The following is a 19,732-nucleotide window of genomic DNA, read 5'->3' as shown; positions in this document are numbered from 1 at the left end:
GAGGACTGACTACAGTGGAAGACCTGTTGCTGATACTACAGAACAGAATTCACTTTAGCTGGATTCTGGTGCCTTCCCAGTCTCCCCTTTGGATGTGTCATCCTTGGAGCCAGGCTATCCTTGGACAGCTGTGCTCAAAGCTGTCCACTGGGCATGCCAGCCCCGGGGACTCCTGGGGCAGGACCCACTGCAGTCCAACTTCAGTCTGAAGCTTCTGCCCGTCCCAGAAGCCACCTGACATGAACCACAAAATAATCTGCAGATGGCCGCCTCTAGTGCTGGGTTTGGAGGTGCCTGGAAAGGCCAAGCTGTGAATGAGCCTGGCTGTGTTAGTGCTAGGCTTAGGGCTATTCAACCAGAGGTACAGGACATGCTGGAACACAGATTTTGCTTGTTTAGGTTTTGTGAGCCTTTGAGCAATTTTAGGAAAGTCCACAACATGAGACAAGACCAGCCATTTGTACAGAAAAGCCACTGGAAATGGTTTGGATGTGCCCCCAGGGCACGGAACAAAATGTATTAGCCAGGTTGATGGAGACTTGGATATTGTAGCCACCTGACTCTGCATGCCAGGAAGGGTAGGGCTCAACAAAGAAACAATGTTTTCCACCAGCTCCTCTGTCCCTCCAGCCTTCACCCTGAAGTCAGAAAACTCATTTGCTCTCTGTTTGTCCCTGGTGCCTTTTGAGCTGCTGCCTGAGATCTGGAGCTCACAGTGAGTGAATTCCTCAGCAAGTCCATGCATGGGCCCTTTAAGAGGAGTGCCTGGGTTGCAGTCACCCTTGTCTCCTTAGCCACAATTCCACAGGTTTTTATAGCCATAAGTTATGGGGACTTCTGTCATCGTCACTGAAACCCTGGTTTGGTGAGCTTGGTATAGGGCTAGCATCCCTTCTCCTCCAGGCGGGAACCTCTGCAGCAGAGATACCTCTTCTGATTTTTAATTGTCACACAATTGGTGTGTGTCTTCCCCTCCTACCAGTCTCAAGGTGGCTTTTTTATGTCCTTAGCTATAATGCTTTAGTTTAGCTAGACTTTAGGAGAATCTCAGTGATGGGTGTTCTCTACTTTCATTGTTATTTTGATGTGATTATGAGAGGAGGTGAGCACAGTATTTTCCTACTTTACCATCTTGACTGAAACTGTGCAATGGTACTTTAAATGCAAATATAAGTAACATGTATGTGGAATTGCCAAAATTATACAATTCATATTATATACTCATATATGCAAAGGTATTTTGTTATTAGAGCTGTAGAAATGCTACAGAAAATGAACTCAATTATTTTCATTTTACTGTGTGATATGCATACGTACATTCCACCAATATGCTCCAATAGTGGGTGGCTTCCATAATAGTTATCTTGTATTTACCTTGAGTTTTATTGAACTTCTGTCCATATGCTGACCTCTTGTTCACTGTGAATCCAAGTGACTTCTGTGCTCATGGGGCAGCTCAAACACTATATGTGAATGGAATGGCTAGGAATGGTGTGTACATATTGTACGTGTTTCCTTTGCTTACATGCATGCTCCATTGTCCCATTGGATTTGGCTTACAAGGAACAAGTTCAAAGGTAAAATTATTACAAACTTCAAGATGACAATAGAAGAATATGAAACAACCATGAGACCCTCCTGAGTATGATGCTCTGTGTGACCATACAGATTCCACACTCATGAAGCCCCATCTAAAGCAGATAGAGGAGGGCAAATAAGGAGTAATATATTTACTTCTTTATTTGTGCTTTCCAATTTTCTGTTAGTCCCTCCTATTGCTCAAAGATACGGGGAGGATAGTTGGTAAAAGGATTTTGGGAAATGTAGTTTGCAGGAATGAGACTTGCAAAACAAAGAAGGAAAATGGATGTGGAGCAGATAAAAATAACAGTCACATGAACCCTGGCAGATAAAGCTATAACTTTTTATTTCCTTTTTTATATAGTCTTGTCAACAAAAATTCATTAAAAGGTATTGGGGGATAAAAAGGAGAGACTTTATTGAAGCAAAGAGTTTGCAAACTGGGGAGATGTAACCTCTGGTGAAAATTGAAAGTGCATTCTGCTGAGCTATAGGAGAGATCATTTTTTTTTTTTTTTTGGAAAAAGTTCCCACTCAGGTAAAAGTTTGGGTATGTTTACGCAAATGAGGATTTCAAATCTGACCTGTTCAGTGTGGTTGAGGTAGATGCAAATGGAGAGTTCAGTTTGCACAGTTTTGATTGGCAACTGGTAATATGATTAAACTGGTGAACATGGAAGGTCAAAGAACTTCCTTGCAGTGTGGTTGGTTCAGATGATGTAAACACGCAGGGTATAGTGCAGGGGCTTGTGTTGTAACATCAGTGTGTGTTTCTTCCCAGAACGCAGAGCATGTGAGAGGCCTCTGTTAGCAAATGGCTGCTAGACTCTAGTTTTGAATTTAGGCCCAGCTAACCATCTCCATAGGGAGTCCATAGATAAATTCCTTCTCAAGGTTAACAATCTTAATGTCTCTATTCCTTCATGGAAGTAATATATTTTCTGGAATCTGTGTTTTTACTATACATTAAGCACATCATATTTAAATTAATATGTTTAAGTGTGGACTAAATGTGCCAAAAAAGAGTGAGGAAATGTAAGTTTTCCATTGAAACAATTGTTCATTTCTAAAAGTTTAATGAGCTACCTTTTGAAAAATGTTACCAAAATTTGGGATATTAATAAAAGACGAAGCTCTGCCTTGGACATACAGCCTTCTCACTTGATTGAAAAATATGTTTTCATTTCTTTACGCTATTGCCCATTAATATTTTGTTATATGATAATTACATGTGTAGTCAAAGGCAATTTGGGCTCTGAAATACTGTCTTCCTTACAGATTTTATTTTTACTTTGAATTACCAAAGCAAATGAAATGACTAAAGCTTAGCATGTAAGAAACTGGCTGCATAATTATTATTGACATCTTATTGACATTTTTCTGGTGATAACAAACTCTGCTTCATGGCATAACCCATTCCAATTTTGGAGTTGTTAAAATCCGGTATTTTATAAAGAACAAAGTACATAGTGTTAATACTGAAATTTATCTGAGCTCAAATTACAGCTCAGCTATTTAGTATCCTTGGACAACTTGTCTAGCGTGTTTTAATTTATTTTCCTCCTTTGTACAATAGGAATTATAATATTTACCACATAGGTCTAGTGTGAAGTAGTAAATGAAATAATATTTGTATGTTTCCTGACACTTGAGTGTAACTAGTATGTTGAATAACCATGCTGTATGTCTTATAACAAAAATATAATTCTACCTGTTTACCCCACTGTTCCTTTAAACTTTATTCAGTGGAGGTCATCTTCACTGCTCATCAATAGGCCCATATGTTTGATGCTTATTTTCAGGAAACAGAAAGGCCTTTAATTACTTTAAGTTACAAATATACCCTCAGTTATAGAATTATAATATGCAGTTCCATTTATAGTTTAAATTACAACTTAATTTAGCATTAAATCTTCCTTTCCTCAGTCCAGACATCTGCACTGAGAACAATGGCTGGTTTCCCCTCCCTTTTATTCCATCATTCCTAATGTTATTTTCAGACCTGGTCAGTGTTAAAGCTGGGAAGAGAGAGGATAGCTATGGCATTAACACAGTTTTAAATTGAACTAGTAACTTTGTAACTTTCTGGCTTGATGAACTTTGGGCTCTTTGGAAACTTCATGTTGAAACTTTACCCCCAGAAGTTCATTATACCAGGGGAGTTCATCTCTATCCTGGGTGTTTGTTTGTTCCTGCCTCCACTTATGGGCAACCAATAATAAAATTCCAACTTCCTTGGGCTGAAATTGCTAGACCCTTGAGGAATCCCATTTGATGATCTCACATTAACTTGGTGTTTCATATGTTCTATGGCTCATTCTTCAGAAACACTGAGGTATCTCTTAGCCCAGCAAACCCTGAAAGAGGAGACCTATCACATTGCCAAAATCTCCTGTCTTTACCTTTCTATTGCACTCTAGTTTTTCTAGCAGAGAGTCATCATCTGTGAAAGCACTGCTGCCATGGCTTCTTCAGGTGTGAGGGAAGCAACGGTCATCTGTGTATCCCAACTGCAGGATATATAACTCAATGTTCTAGAAATCTACTTGAGGTCCATTAATGACTGTACTTTCCCCAAAATTGTGGTGGGGCTGAGTGAGGAAAAGTGGGTCTCCAATTATAACAACTGCTTTCTCCAAAGAAGTCTCATTATCAATCTTCCCTTTTACAGTCAGAATTGAAGAGGAAATTCAAGAATTGCAGAACAAATTCTCTTCTCTTTTAACCCACTGGAAGTTTTGCGTACGTTGAGATTTTTGTTTTATACTCGCACAGATATCCTGATACCTTTTATTTAAAAAAAAAAAAAAAAAAAAGAAAGAAAAAGAAAAAGAAAAAAAATTGGTGGTTCCTCTGTAGAAATTTAGGCTTAAAGAACCCCTTTCTAAGATCTTATTCATAAGCAATCAAGGATCTTACTTCTCCTACCTTATATTAAGCAAAATCCTGATTCTATTATGTCTTTCTGTGGCCTTAGTTCTATCACTTAGTACTTTGTTGAGTCTGTTGAAAATTGAGAATTTTGATTATGATGTTGAATTAAAATTTTATTTTCTTACAGCATTGGGAAATGGAATTCAGAAATACCTGAAACTTAATTTGACTCCAATATCTCCTTTCTTGGCAAAGTCCCTGAAGAGAAGGTTATAAAAGATAAGCAAAAAGACCACATCAGACTTTATTGTTTTTGGAGGCTGTGGTCATACATCAAAGCACAGAACTCTACTATCAGAAAAATAAGAAAAAACAAAAAACAAAACTAGCCCAATATCCAAATATGAGTCTCTGACTTCATAATACCTTTTTAATGAAAAGTCAACTTTTTAAAGCAACAGAAAAGGAATTAGAGGATAGGATCACACAGTGTAGGCCAAGTTATTTCTATGAGGTTTTTATTAAAAAAAATTGTCCAAAGAGTATTGCAGAATCTGATCAATAATATTAGCATAACTCATCTTTGTGGAGTAGAATAAAGAGGTGAGCAAAAAACAAAGGACCCCCCCCAGAGGTCAAGCAACCCCTATTATATGTGATGAAGTATTTTATGTAGCACTAAAGATATCATGAGATCTGAGATATTTTTCCATATAAGTCATGATAAGTTCATCAACTATATGTCATTAAAAATAACAAAATAAGTAAATATCACTTCACTATATACTAAATGAATTATTTCTGAGGATAAGGTAAAATCCAAATTGGGATTGTCTAAGAAAAATACAAGGAATTGCTACTTATAATTGGACACTATTAGTCCAATTATTCAGGCTGCTATAACAGAATTCCATTGATTGGGTAGTTTATAAACAACAGAAATTTGTTTCTGATAGTTCTGGAAGCTATGAAGTCCAAGATTAAGATGCTGGTATAGGCAGTGTCTGGTGAGGACCCACTTCCTGTTTCATAGACAGCCATATTTTTGCTATAACCTCACATGGCAGAAAAGGCAAGGAAACTCTCTGGGGCCTCTTTTATAAACGCACTAATTTCATGCATGAGGGCTTCACCCTCATGACTTAATCATCTCCCAAAGACCCCACCTCCAAATACCATCACATTGGGAATTAGGTTTCACCATATGAATTTGGGGAGACACAGACATTTAAACCATAGCATACATACAGGGGCAATTAAATGTAAATTCAGTGTCACTTCAGTGTAAATGGAAATTCTTATATGAGCTTGAAATCCCAGACAAATCAAGGGACTCCCAATTATAATGAATAATAGAGTCTTAGCCCTTTAATGGTGTGGTAACTGAAAAATAAAGCAGTCGTGTACACTGAAGAACAAGCAAATATTAACCTTCTGATACCCTTATTTACTAAAGTTATCTGTACTGAAACAGGATATTTTCTCTCTTTTTGGTTTTGTTTCATTTTATATGTGAGACATAGTAAGTGTAGTGTGACAGTTGCTTTTTCTACAACTAAGAACAAATGCATACACATTATCTAGGTTATATAAATTACTTGATTCCTATTTACTCTGAAATCCATTTTTAAATTGCCTTCTTCATTTCTTTTCCTTTCGTTTTTCAAATTCTAGGTGTATTGATCTGTATTTCCTCTTAATATCATTTATCTTTTGGGTGCTTGCTTTCTTGACGTGTGTATACAAAGGCATCCATTCCTAACCTTCTCTGGAGCATTTAAGTACACAATTGTCTTTCTGAATCAATGGCTTTAACTATCTTCAAATCTCCTCTGAAAATCCATTTTATTTCTATTAACTTTGTAACTCTCTTTAGTGTATTAAAGAATCTTGAAAATACCTGATAAAACATAATTTCAGAAGAAATGTATTATGAATTTTCTAATGAACAACTCAGAAGGAGAATAGAGTTCCATCAATTTATGGTAGAATAGCATTATTATGTAGTGGGTCATTTGAATTATGGAGTTGAGTAGAAAATAATTATAAGTGTTTTAGGATATTATCAGATTTTTTTTTTTTTTAAGACAATTATACTCAAGCCAGTATGTAAACTGATGATGGGAAGGGTTTTCTGGCTTTATTTTATGTTTCCAAAATATGAGATGATAGGGCACAGTACAAGAGATTAGAATTTGGCATTACATGAACTTACCTGTGCCCCACAGGAGCGGTGTAATTACAAGTGAGATAACTAATATCGCTGATGCTGAGCCTCCACTGTTTCGTTTCTAGGATAAGAACAATGACATATGCTTAAAATTTTTGTTTGTTTGTTTGTTTTAAGTATTGCCATAGGGGAAGTATTACCTATTATCTCTACCTGGATATTTATTGAATTGGATTTTAATAGTTGATATAGAAAAATAAGTGGTGTTTCTAATATAAGATGATTCAGGTAGTGACTTAATTAAAAAAATCTATTTCATATATACATCCATTACCTCAATTATGATAATGAACATTTCATCACCACCAAAAGTTCTCTTCTGATCCTTCATAATCAATCCCCCTGAAACCCCTACCCCAGGTAGTCAGTGATCACATTTCTATCGCGATTCATGAATTTTGTTTGTTCTGGAACTTCATGTAGGTAGAATTATATAATACACCATCTTTCCTCTCTGACTTCATTCACCCATAGCACACAAGTTTTGAGATGTATCCATGTTGTTGCGCAAAAGTGGTTTGTCTCATTTTATTCCTCAGTAATATTTCATTGTAAGAATATGTCCTATTTGTTTAAACATTTGACTATTGATGGACATTTGGATTGTTTCGATGCTGTGGACTATTATGAGTAAAACATCTATGAACATGTGCATACAGTTCTTTGTGGAGTCATATGTTATTTTTTATGGCCACATAATTGTGTTGCTCATATATCCTATCAAGGTAGCATGCTCCAGGGAGCACAGTTGCCTGAAAATCCCCAGCTGTCACACCTTTGATCTGCTTCCCGAAGGCTATTCCTAGCCAATGACTAAGACCCCAGCTGAGCCATTTTCACACAATGCAGGTCTTCTCGAGCACGGCATATTTTTTTTGGGTATCCGATCAGAGTCAGGCAGAGATTTCCTCAAAACTACAGTGTGAGGTTATTCCTATGAATCCATCCTTTATTCTCTTTTTGCACAGGTGTCAGACCTGTATTATGCTCTCATCACATAAATCCCCCTTAACCTTTTACACGTATTTCTTCCAAAAAATCTCTTGTACATATAATCCCATCTTGATGCCGGCTTCTCAGAGAACTCAGTTATTAATCTTCTTTGGTAAATATCTGGAGAGGGAATTGTTTGATCATATTATATCACAGGTTGGATTCTCTGAGAAAGGAAGCATCTTTGGCATAAAGTTTCCTGTCTCCTTTATTAAGTACAGCTTGCCCCTAATGGGTTATACTGCGATTAACCCTGGTCATAGGGCCATAGGGATGGCAGCCAGGAAAGTTGGGGGCAGCTTTTGAGTTGGTGACTTTTTTCATTTGGGTGAAATAATTATGTATTATTTCTCTGCATCGGTAAGACACTGGCTTTAACAGTCAGGTGTGGGCTACTTCTATAGGCCCAGAATGTCAACAGAAACCTGGGAAGTAAACATTTGGGGTCATCCACCCAAATATTGCCATCCTATGTGCCAGGATCTCTGGTTTTCCAAATTTGGGTCATGATTTTTGAATGACACATCTGCCTTGGCTGAGTATGAAACTGTCTTGATTTTCAGTTGTTTCATGCTCATTCACTGCATAAAATGAAGGTTTCTTTGTGAGCTACAAAAGGAACGCTGTGACTCTCATCCTCAGTTAGCAGTTTGTCAATTGTCATCAGCTTTTAATTATCTGCCTGTAAGGCATCACGGGAACTTGGTAATAACCGTCCAATTCCTTTATCTTTCATTTATCATCACATTCACTAGTGTGTCACCCCAGCTCACAACAGATGAAAGTTTTATCAATTGAACTGCAATCTTGTTACAGGAGCTGTCTTCACACCATGTACTACCAGGATGGAGTCTACTCCCAGTTAGTAGATAGGTACTTCAGACCCCCAGCTCTAATTTTATATCTTTTTCTCACATTACTCTTAGTGCCAACTGTCACAGGTTGAGTTTTCTGGAAAGCAGACACTGAAAGGGAGTTAAGAGTGCAAAAGTTTCATTGGAAAGTAACACCTATTAAAGGGAAAAGGAATGAAACAGGATTGGTAGGTGAAGACATCAGACTGAAATATATGAAGCCAGACAATTAAGTTCGTGAACTCATCCTAGAAAAAGTGCTACACACCTCATTGCTGAATATCACTACAGTCACCGAAGTACTCCCCTTGGGAAGATACGGACCGATGCCAGTGCCTAGTCCACCCTTCAAAGCAATTTTGGAACTCTTTCTGGAATGGTCATCAGAGCTGTTGTCATATTACCCTCGATGTCCTGAATGTCATCAAGATGTCTTCCTTTCAATATTTCCTTTATCTTCAGGTAAAGAAAGAAGTCATTGGGGGACAAATCAGGTGAGTAGGGAGGGTGTTCCAAGACAGTTATTTGTTTTTCTGGCTAAAAACTCCCTTACAGTGCAGTGTGAGCTAATGCATTGTCGTGATGCAAGAGCCATGAATTGTTGGCAAAAATTTCAGGTCGTCCAACTTATTCATACGGCCTTTTCATTACTTCCAAATAGTAAACTTGGTGAACTGTTTGTACAGTTGGTATAAATTCATAATGAATAATCCCTCTGATATCAAAAAAGGTTAGCAACAAGTTGCAACAAGTTCACAGACTTAATTGTCAGGCCTCATAGACCTGAAAAGGTCTCTAATAGCCCAACAGGGAGTTCCAGATCAAAGATCACCAATTAAAGTGATCTCATGTTGAACAGAAATGTCTAGGCCCTTCTATTGCCTCATTGCTCAGTCATTGGTTGTGTGCCACACTGAGCATAGCATGGTCTCAGATTGAAAGCTAAGGCAGGCCATTGCAGAGCAACACCTGGAAACTATCAGCTAAACACACTGCTTACAACTAGGTCATGTGTTCTTTCTTGGAGGGAAATATGAGTGCTGCATATGATAAGTATATGATTAATATAAAAGAAATTGCCAAACTGTTTTCCAAAGTGGTTGTATGATTTTACACTGTCAGAAGCAACACATGAGCTTACTAGTTGGTCCTCATACTTGCCAAGACTTGGTATGGTCTGTCTTTTAATATTGGCTATTCTAATGAGTATATAGTAGAATCTCACTGTAGTTTACATTTTCACAATGAACGTGTTTGTGTGTGTTTATTGGACATTTTTTATCTTCTTTTGTGAAGTATGAGTACAAATCTTTTGTCCACTGTCAAATTGAGTCATTGACTTTCTTGTTATTCTGTTGTAGAAGTTCTTTATATATTCTAGGTACAAGTCCTTTGCCAGATTGCAAATATTTGTACCTACCTTGAGACTTGCCTTTTCCTTTGTTTAATGATGCCTTTGGAAAAGCAGATAAAATTTAAATTTGATTAATCCAAATTGTAATTTTTTTTTCCTTTTATGGTTAGTGTTTTCTGAATCTTGTCCAAGAAATCCTTTTTATACCTCAAATTTATAATTTTTGTTACTACATATTCTTCTAGGAGTTTTATATCTTTAGCTTTTATACTAAAACTAAAGTTTTACTAGTTCAAAATTAAGGTTTTATTACTGAAAGTTTAGTTTTTGTTATATAAAAACTAAAGGTATAAAACTATATCTTTAATTTTTTATATTAGGGATTAAGAGTCACTTATTCTAATCATCTATTCAACATTTGTTGTTTATATAGGGAACCTAGTACCACTTTTTAAATGATAAATATCCAGAACCATTTATTTCCATGACATTTTACACCTTGTTGAAAATTCATTTGACCATATACCAGTACATGTGGGTTTCATTCTGGATTTTCTGTTCTTTCCCACCAATCTATATACCTTTCCTTACACCAGTACCATACTATCTTGATTACTATAGTTCTATAATAAATATTGAAAAAGAAAAGTATAAGTCCTCTAACTTTTCTCCTCTTTTTCAAAATTATTTTGCCCTTTGTTTTTTTCCATGTTCATATGCATTTGGTATCAGCTGGTCAATTTTTACAATTGGCTTTGAGTGGAATTTGTATGAACTCATCACCTAATTTAGAGAGAATTTTTAACAATAGCAAGCATTTCTGTCCTTACACACAGTGCATTTTCCCATTTATTTTGATCTTTAATTTCCCTTAGCAATGTTCTATAATTTTTAGTGTGAAGATATATGTATAAACATGTGAAATTTATGTCTAATTATCATGATTTTTTAATGCTGTTTTAAGTTGCATTTTTAACTTGAAATTCCAATATTTATTGATGATATGTTGAAAAACAACTGCTATTTTATATTAGCCCTATATCCTGTGATCATGTTTAATTTACTTATAATTTTGGTAGGAGTTTTGTAGTATCTTTAGCACTTTCTACATAAATTATTATTATTATTATTATTATTATTATTATTATTATTACTATTGGCAAATAAAAACAGTTTTATTTTCTCCTTTCCAACCTGTGTGCATAATTTCACTAGCTAGTACCCCCCATGTAATATTGAATTAGAATCTTAACATTAGGTATCCATGCCTAAATCCAGATTACAGGGGAAAATAATTCAGTCTTTTTACAACAAATATGATAAGTATAAAATCTGATCACAAGACTACAGTGCTCTGCTTGGATCCTCTCTCCTACCTAGAGTGAGAAATACCACCACATGTAATATCTACCTGGTGCTTAAAGGGCTTACTTTGCTATTTTTCCTTCTCTCAGATTCACAGTCCAGCACTGCCTGTTGTCCAATGTCTGAAAGCTGTTGTTTTCTATATCATGTACACGTCCTTTCTGCTCATTGTGGGAGGGCTGTTCTAATACCACTTACACAGTCATGTCAGACGGAGAAAGCAACATTTACTTTTAACACACATTATAGAAGGACGTACGTAGAGGAGATCATCTGGGGGCAAAAATCATAGGTATTATTGAAATAGGGTTCTGAAGCAAATCCTTTTATGGAATCCCTGGCATCTGAGAAGTCATCTTGTCTAGAATTAGTTGGATTTTACTGCAAGATTAAGTGATTGATGACTTTTTTTTTTAACCTAACCCACATCATCATCCTAATCTTTGATATTTTGCTATCTCTGATGTAAGGAGACAGTGAAGATAGAAAAAAAATCAGGGAACAATTATTTGTTCTAATGTCTAGAGCAGAGTAATTGTAATCCAACATTAGGCCTCTGTATGGTAGAGGGCTGTCTTCTAAAGGACGGCAGCTTCAGGCACATTTTATTCTTCCAATCACATGAAGGTAAATGGTTTCAAAGATACTAAAATGACCACATTAAAAAAAAAAAAAAGAAAAAAGAAAGAAAGAAAGAAAGAAAGAAAGAAAGAAAGAAAGAAAGAAAGAAAGAAAGAAAGAAAGAAAGAAAAGAAAGAGAAAGATGATGTTAGAGGGAAGCTAATCTTGTAACCTGTTTTCTCATCATACAAAATTGTATTTACTAGACCATGGCCTCAAATCACACTCTACTCTGAATTTAATAGTCACCCTTCTTTGTGGAGAGGGGGAGAGGAAAACCATGAGATGTTCTGAGAGGACAATCTTTTTTATTTACATTTTTATTACTATAGTTCCTTTTAGTACTTGTCCTGTTATCAAAGCCCATCGATTGTAAGTTCAAAATATTTTCAAATCCATCTACACCTTCTCTTTACTCCCTTAGTTCAGACCACAATCATTCTTCACCTGGATTATTCCCACAGCCTTTGATCATCTGCCTCCTGAGATCATATATCAGATCTCAGTACAGTTGACCCTTGAACAACACAGGTTTGAACTGCTTAGGTCCATTTATATGAAGATTTTTCTCAATGAACAATTTGAAAAAACTCACAGACAAACCTCATAGCCTAAAACCGATTATGTAAATTTATGGTATAGACAAATACAATATAGAACTGTAAATGTATTTTCTCTTCCTTGTGATTTTCTTTTCTCTAGCTTACATTATTGTAAGAATGCAGTATATAATACATATTCAAAATACGTATTAATTAACACTGTTACCATCAAGGCTTCTGGTCAATAATAGGCTTAGTAGTTAGTTTTGTGTATTTTTTTTGGAGGGGGGGGTCAAAAGTTATGCATGGATTTTAGATTGGGGGTGGGTGGAGTGTGTTGGTGCCCTAACCCCTAGTTATTCAAGGGTCAACTCTGTATCCCAGTTTTTGAAACTCTAAAGTGCTTATAGATCATCTGTGAATCGTGTTAAATGCAGATTCTGAAAGTGCACGTTTGGTGTGGTCTCATATTCTGCAGTTCTGACAAGCTCCTTGCTGATGCTGATGTACAAGCTACACACTGAATGAAATGTAGTCTGTTCCCTAGGCAGCGATGTGACAGACACTGCTCTACAATTTCCAGTTGCTATCAGTACTGCTGAAATTCATCAGTAGCCCAAGACCCTTTACTGTGTTCTGTTCTGTGTAAGCTTATATTAAGATACACAAACTTCTAGATTCTCAAGGCAGGCATTCCTTGTTTTTATTACTAGCCAGGTGTACTGTGAGCCAATGATTACCAGAAACATCTTGCAACATCAAATCTCCTTCCTGCTCAGGGCATTTGCCCACCAGGAGTATCCAGAGGTGTGAATGGAAGAGGGTCAATGGATTGCTACACTCAGCTCCACCCTTTCCTCATCCAAGAGTTCAAATAGCACAACTCAGACTTGCAATCTCTTTTCTGAAGTGATACAGGGCATTCCTCCATTAATTACTAAGGAGACTTAAGAGAAACTGAACACCTCCCAGTTCTTTCAGGAATGACCTTGTTAGGGTAGAGACCAACTATTAGAAATCTTCTGCTTCAGCCATTGCCAATTCTACCAATAACTCTTGCTGAATAATTGTACAAGTTTTATTTTTATTTTTATTTACTTAGTAATTACTTTGAGTCAGGCACTGGGCTTAATATGTATTATTTTGTTTAATCTTCAAAACAATTCTATGAGTGTTTACTTTTTATGTCTCCAGCTGAAGAACAGTTTAGCAACTCAGCTAAGTTTACAAAAGCTAAGAAAGCAAGGCTTTGGAACCTCAGAATAAGGAACCTCTAAATGCATGCTCTTCAGTCCCAGTCCCAGAATATGTTTCTACTGACTATTTGCCTCAAGTCTGTGAGACTTTTTCCCTGATGACAGGGCACTGTTCCTGTCCCCAGCTTGGGCAGTACTGACCCAGAACGTGAACTGGGAGTCTGTGTGTGCAGACTGGAGGTCTTTGTTTCTCTCTGATGAAACTGGCATGTCAGGGGGCAGCTGGGATTGATATCTGGACAGATATCGGAGGGGATTCTTAATGCCACAACTTCCGTTCACTGGTCTATGATTGGGGCTAATTATTCAACCTCTCTAAACTTTGTTTCCTGATCTGTAAAATAGAGATAAAAGTATATTTCTTATAAAGATTTTGTAAGCAATGAATGTGTATTAAATACCTCCTACAAAGTTGATTGTTTTTATGTTATATTTTCACCTTCATCTCTGTATATTTTGTTGTATGCTTGAATCATCAGTTTCTGATACACACATAATGCAATCTCTGATTGCAATTTTTGGCTTTTCTCTTTTCTGCATAATTCTGCTAGCTGATGTTTTGAGACTGCCAAATATGTATGTTTATGATAGCTGTATCATCTTGTTCATTGTTCCTTTTTATAATATACCACAAATCTTCCCTGTCTCTATTGTGCTTTAAAACTCTACTTGTGTCAATTATTAATATTTCTATTCTAGCTTCCTTTCACATATCTTTAATGCATCACTTTCTATTTGTTTTTAATCTTCTTTCTCTTTTATTTAATATTTTATATTTAATCTTTATCTTCTATTTAATCTTTTTAGTTAACGCTTGACTCATTCTTTGAACTATATGTTTACTTTTTAAAAATCACATCTGAGTATTTGTCTTAATAAGTGATTTAACACTTTTTACTACATTATTAAGATTTATTTGACGTTTTATTTATATATTCTATTTATTGTAATCTTTTGGTTTCCTATTTCCCCTCTCTTTTCTTTTTGATAAATGACATTTCCTGTGATGAATATAAGGATTAGTAATTTTATTTTTCTCTCTTAGGTTGTTGCTATTTATTGAAGATCCCTTTTCATGTTTATTTACTGCCACTACCTTATTAAATATATAGTTATCTATATCTTTTCTCTTTCAGTTCAAGTACGTTAGTCCTCTCTTATGCCTGCCTTTCCCCACTCTATTTGCTATCACCAAAAGCTCTGTCTTTAGTTAAAAAATATATACGGAGGGCATCAAAAAATGTATACACATTTCTTTTTATTTATATAAATTTCAGGTATACAGCTTTATAATATGGCATCTATATACTCCATTGGAGAATGCATTCTTTTAAAAAAAATTTTTTTATTGGTTTTAGGTGTACAAAACAATGTAATAGTTAGACATTTATCATTTATATCCCTCACACAGTGATAACCCACCTCCCCCCATCTACTACCCCTCCGATAAGGGGTTAATATCCAAAATTTATAAAAAACTTACTCAATTCAACTCAACTCCAAACAAACAACCCAATGTATACACATTTTAAGAAAGGAAAATCTATATTAAAATTATGCTGATGGTAACTGCTTTGAGTACTTCTTGTAATTGCAAAAGTCAAATGTGACTTGTATTCATTTTTTGTTATTGGTATATATTGAGTATTACAATTTTAATACAGTTCTATCCTTTCTTAAAATGTGTATACCTTTTCCTTGCACCCTATATATATGTTACGCATATATGAGATATATACATATATATAATACATATTATATATATATATATATATATATATATATATATATATATATATATATATAACATATATAATATGTACATAATTATTTTTATTTTTTCTTTGGTCTTACCTTTATTATAAACATCAATAAACTTTATCAAAATAATTGAAGACCCTTAATTCGCATATCTCTAGTAGTATTTCCTGTGTCCTCTGTTTTAACATTTCCTCTTAAAAGTGTTTTACTTCATGCGAAAAATGATTTGAGGCATTTTATGATTGAAAATGTTTTATTACAGTTTTACACATGATAGAAAATTTGTTTCAAAATTATTTTCCTTCAACACAGAAGGTCTCCATTTTCTCCTTACATCTAAGGTCACTGGTGGCAATTTTGATGCCACTCTGATTCCTGTTATTTCACAGGTAACCTGCTTTTCTCTTAAAAGCATTTAGAATTTCTCCTTTTCTTTGATACTTTAAAAAGTGTTCCATAACATGTCTAAATTTGTATTTTTCCTTTTTTCTCCTGTCTGACAGGTTAAACTCGAGTCTCTTTTCTCTGTAATACTGGCTTTTACTCATTTTAAAAATCTATTTTCTTGTACCCATTTTTTATTTTTTTCTCCTTTTAGGATGCTTACTGTGGATTCTGAGAGTTGAAATTCTATCTTTCATATATTTTAGCTCTCATGCTACGTAATTTTTAGTTTTTTCATTCTTTTCTTATGTCTCTGGGCTAGAGTTTCAATCTGCTCTTTCAACTCACTTCTCTCCCCCCCCCCCCAGCTGGATTTCTGCTCCTATTTGCCTTGTATATTACTGACTTTAATTAATGTATTAATTCCTCATTTCTATTAGTATAGTTTATACCTAATACTGCAATTTATTTATGATTTATTTTTCTGTGTCGTGATGCCAATATCTTCCCTTATCACCTTTTGAATATTTATTATACTTAGTCTAAATTATTGGGTCCTGTGTTCCAATAATTATGATTTAAATAGTACAGGGCATCCACTTTGTTTCTTTTGAAGTAAAGGACTCCTTGAAATTATAGGGGGGTGTTATTTGAGCCTCTAAAGTCCTGTTCTCCTAGGAATGTCAGCTGCTCTGTTTGGCTATATGTATTGAGGAAGGATCCAGGCCCAGGCCTAGTTCTGTCAGCTCTGGTGAGCTTAAAGATAGAACAGAGAGCTCCATCAAGTACAAAAATTAATTTTGATCAATTCTATTTTTTATCAGCCATGAGACAAATAATCTGGCAAGGCTTCAAATCTTGCACTGCTAAGCAAAAACTTCACTGGAGAAGGCCGTCTGCATAGTTTATAAGGAGATAGGGAGCATAGCGGGGTAAACACCCAAGGAGAGCTTGTCTGTTTTTACTAGCTCTTCACCCCTGCATGGTTTTCCTCATGCTTACTCCAGACCCCTGTTCTAGAAGACATAGCCTGACATCGCTGTTTCCTGAAATAAGGGAATAAGACTGTTTCCAGAGGGGTCCCGGAGAGGTGAAAGATGAAGAGTTTTCAAAGCTTTTCCCAAACCAATCCTCTTACTGCCACCTCCTTTCACTCTCTGCCCAGCCTGCAGCCATTCTCTTCCCATATCCTCGTGACACCCGCAACAGTTAGTTCAACATAGCCTTTAGTCTCCCCAAGACTTGTCAGGGTGTTCTGTTTGTTTTGTTTTAGTTTCTTTTTGTTTCTATATTTTTAAAACTTACTTCCTGGAATTCATCTTACCCTGTTTTGTTTCCATAGTTTTTCTGGAGTTGATTTTGGAGGGGGTAGCTCTGAGCCTCACTAGTGCTCCCTCTTGGTAGGAACTAACGTGCTCTGGAACGTTTGGTGTCTGTGTTGATGTCATTAAGTATCTTGCTGGTTTCGGCGGCTGGACGCGGCTCTTGGCCTCCATACCCTGTCCCAACTTGCCCCATATTACAACTCTGTCTCTTTTTCACATCAGCTCTCACCGGTACTGCCGTCTCCAGGGATAACATTTCCAAAATATAATACATTTTAGATAGTTTACTTTAAAAATCAATTAGATTATAATTGAGCTATTTTTGTAATAATTGTACTTTTATTCATTTTCATGTGTTAATTTTCCCTTGAGCGAAAAGGAGGGGGAAGTAGAGGAATAATACCAAGCCTGTTTCACATTTGCATTGTGTCCAGCACATGACTATCATGCTGTGTGCCGGGGGAGTGGGGTACGAGGATTAAAGATCTCTGTTCCAGCTTCTTTATTATTACTGTGGATTCAGGAAACAGTTAGACAACTAGCAAAGTCCCGGAGAATACTGGCATAAGGATTTGGAAAGATCTGTTGTCTGTTCTCTGTGGGGATTTGTGTGGAAGAGGAATGGTCTGCCTGAGTGTTGGAGTGTTAAATCATAAACACTTCCTGTGCACACACAAGAAGAGTAACAATTGGCAAATGCCTTGCACAGCTGCGTTATTGCCTATAAAAAATGAGAATGAAACAAACTCATATCTGGGGTAAATGAGATAGTGAAACCCACATACTACTGCCTCCAAAAATGATTTTTCCTCATCATCAGTAATGAGAAAAATGTCTAAATGTCTTTAAGGGACATTTGAAATTTATATGATTTGACACTTAAAATTTTTAGAAACATCTAAAATAGCATAAAAATAACCAAACCGTGAGGTTAAAATATACTTCAGCCCAACCTATAAATCCATGTCAAGAGAGATTTCATTTTAGAGCCATATCTCAAATAAAATGTTACTTTAAACTCTGTAGTCATTCTTTTCTAGGGAAAACACACACACACACACACACACACACACACACACACACACACACACAGTAAAAATGTTAAGGGACGATACAATTGCCGCACTCAACATTAAAGCTTTTCTCAGGAGTACATAAGGAACTGTTATTGGGTAGTCGGATTCGCAAGCTCATCAACACAAACGTGTTGCTTGCTCATGTCTTTAGGGTTATCTCAGTAATTACTTTTAATTATGATTCTGTGTTTGTAATCTAGTAATTATAATACTATGCCTTTCTGTTTCAATTTCAGTTTGAGTTCTTCTTTCTAACTATTTTACCACCTGTTTGCCAACTTAATAGTGTACCTTCAGGTACATGGAATTAAAAAAAAAAAAGACAGTTCCAAATAATTGGCAACGACATTGAAGGAATTGTAAAGTTACCAAATTGCCAAAATGAACACTCTGTCTTTGTTTATACCTTACTAGGAATTTTAAATTTCCCACCAGAAAACAATGAATTTTCTATTATAAACCCAGATACGGAGATGCTGTGAATTTTTTTTTTTTAATACTATAAAAGGAAAAAATGTACACATGAGTTTTGATTTTCTAGAAAGGGGTCCTGCACTGCTTTTCTCACTGTTCTATTCATTTGGCTTGCTATTAAGTTATTGATATGTGGACAAGCTTCTTTAAAATCAGATACTCTTCAGCCAATTTCTATCTGTTCAGGTCGTTTTCTTGCATTCTGGCAATTGTCATAGCCATGTTCCCTTCTACTCAGAAGAAATGCAGGACTGAAGGACTATTTGAATTAAGTCCTGCTTTCTCCATCCTCAGGATTGTGATGGCAGCTATTAGAGGAGAAGGTGTGTATATGTTGGCGGGAGGTGAAGAGGACCTCAGACCTCAGGAGACTTCAGTTTATAGAAACATGTTCCTGGCACAGGTTAAGAGACCCTAAACAACTTTAATCCTCCAAAAATGAAGCTGGCATTTGTTTGAGTAAAGACTCAATATAAATAGAATTATAATTAACTCATTTATTCATTTAACAGACATTTAAGGATACCTATTCTATCTTCAAAACCCTGAGAGAGTCCTGCAGGGGATAGCATGTTATACAGATTATTGTTCTACCTTGATGGACTTCCTGGTAAGGCAGACAAAACGGTAGAATATCTGTAGTAAAATACAAATAGAAAGTCACTGGGATTTTGCATTAATTCCCCTGTTCAATTTCTTGAGACTAGTATAATACAATGTTAAAATTAAAACACTATGTGAATAAAAGTCTTTTAATACTTTCAGCACTCACTAATGCAGTGGTCACAGCATATATGTATACTGAGACAGGCTTTCTTGTTTGCAAGCCCAACCATGATCACCCCACACATTTCTGGGGTTCATTACTGATATTAACTCCTTATACCTGGCAGGGCTTTAAAATTCACTTTCACCCAGAGTTTGTATTTGATTTCTCTAACACACCTGTGTAGGAGGTAGAAGATACAGAGTTTACAGTTAGTCTCTGAAGCCAGAGTATCTGGTTCAAATCCCAGTTCTACCTTCGATTGTCCAGTGTAAC

Source organism: Rhinolophus sinicus, chromosome 14 (genome assembly GCF_057876585.1).
Source record: "Rhinolophus sinicus isolate RSI-liver-muscle chromosome 14, RSI-T2T, whole genome shotgun sequence".
Lineage (NCBI taxonomy): Eukaryota > Metazoa > Chordata > Mammalia > Chiroptera > Rhinolophidae > Rhinolophus > Rhinolophus sinicus.
This window is presented reverse-complemented; position numbering follows the sequence as displayed.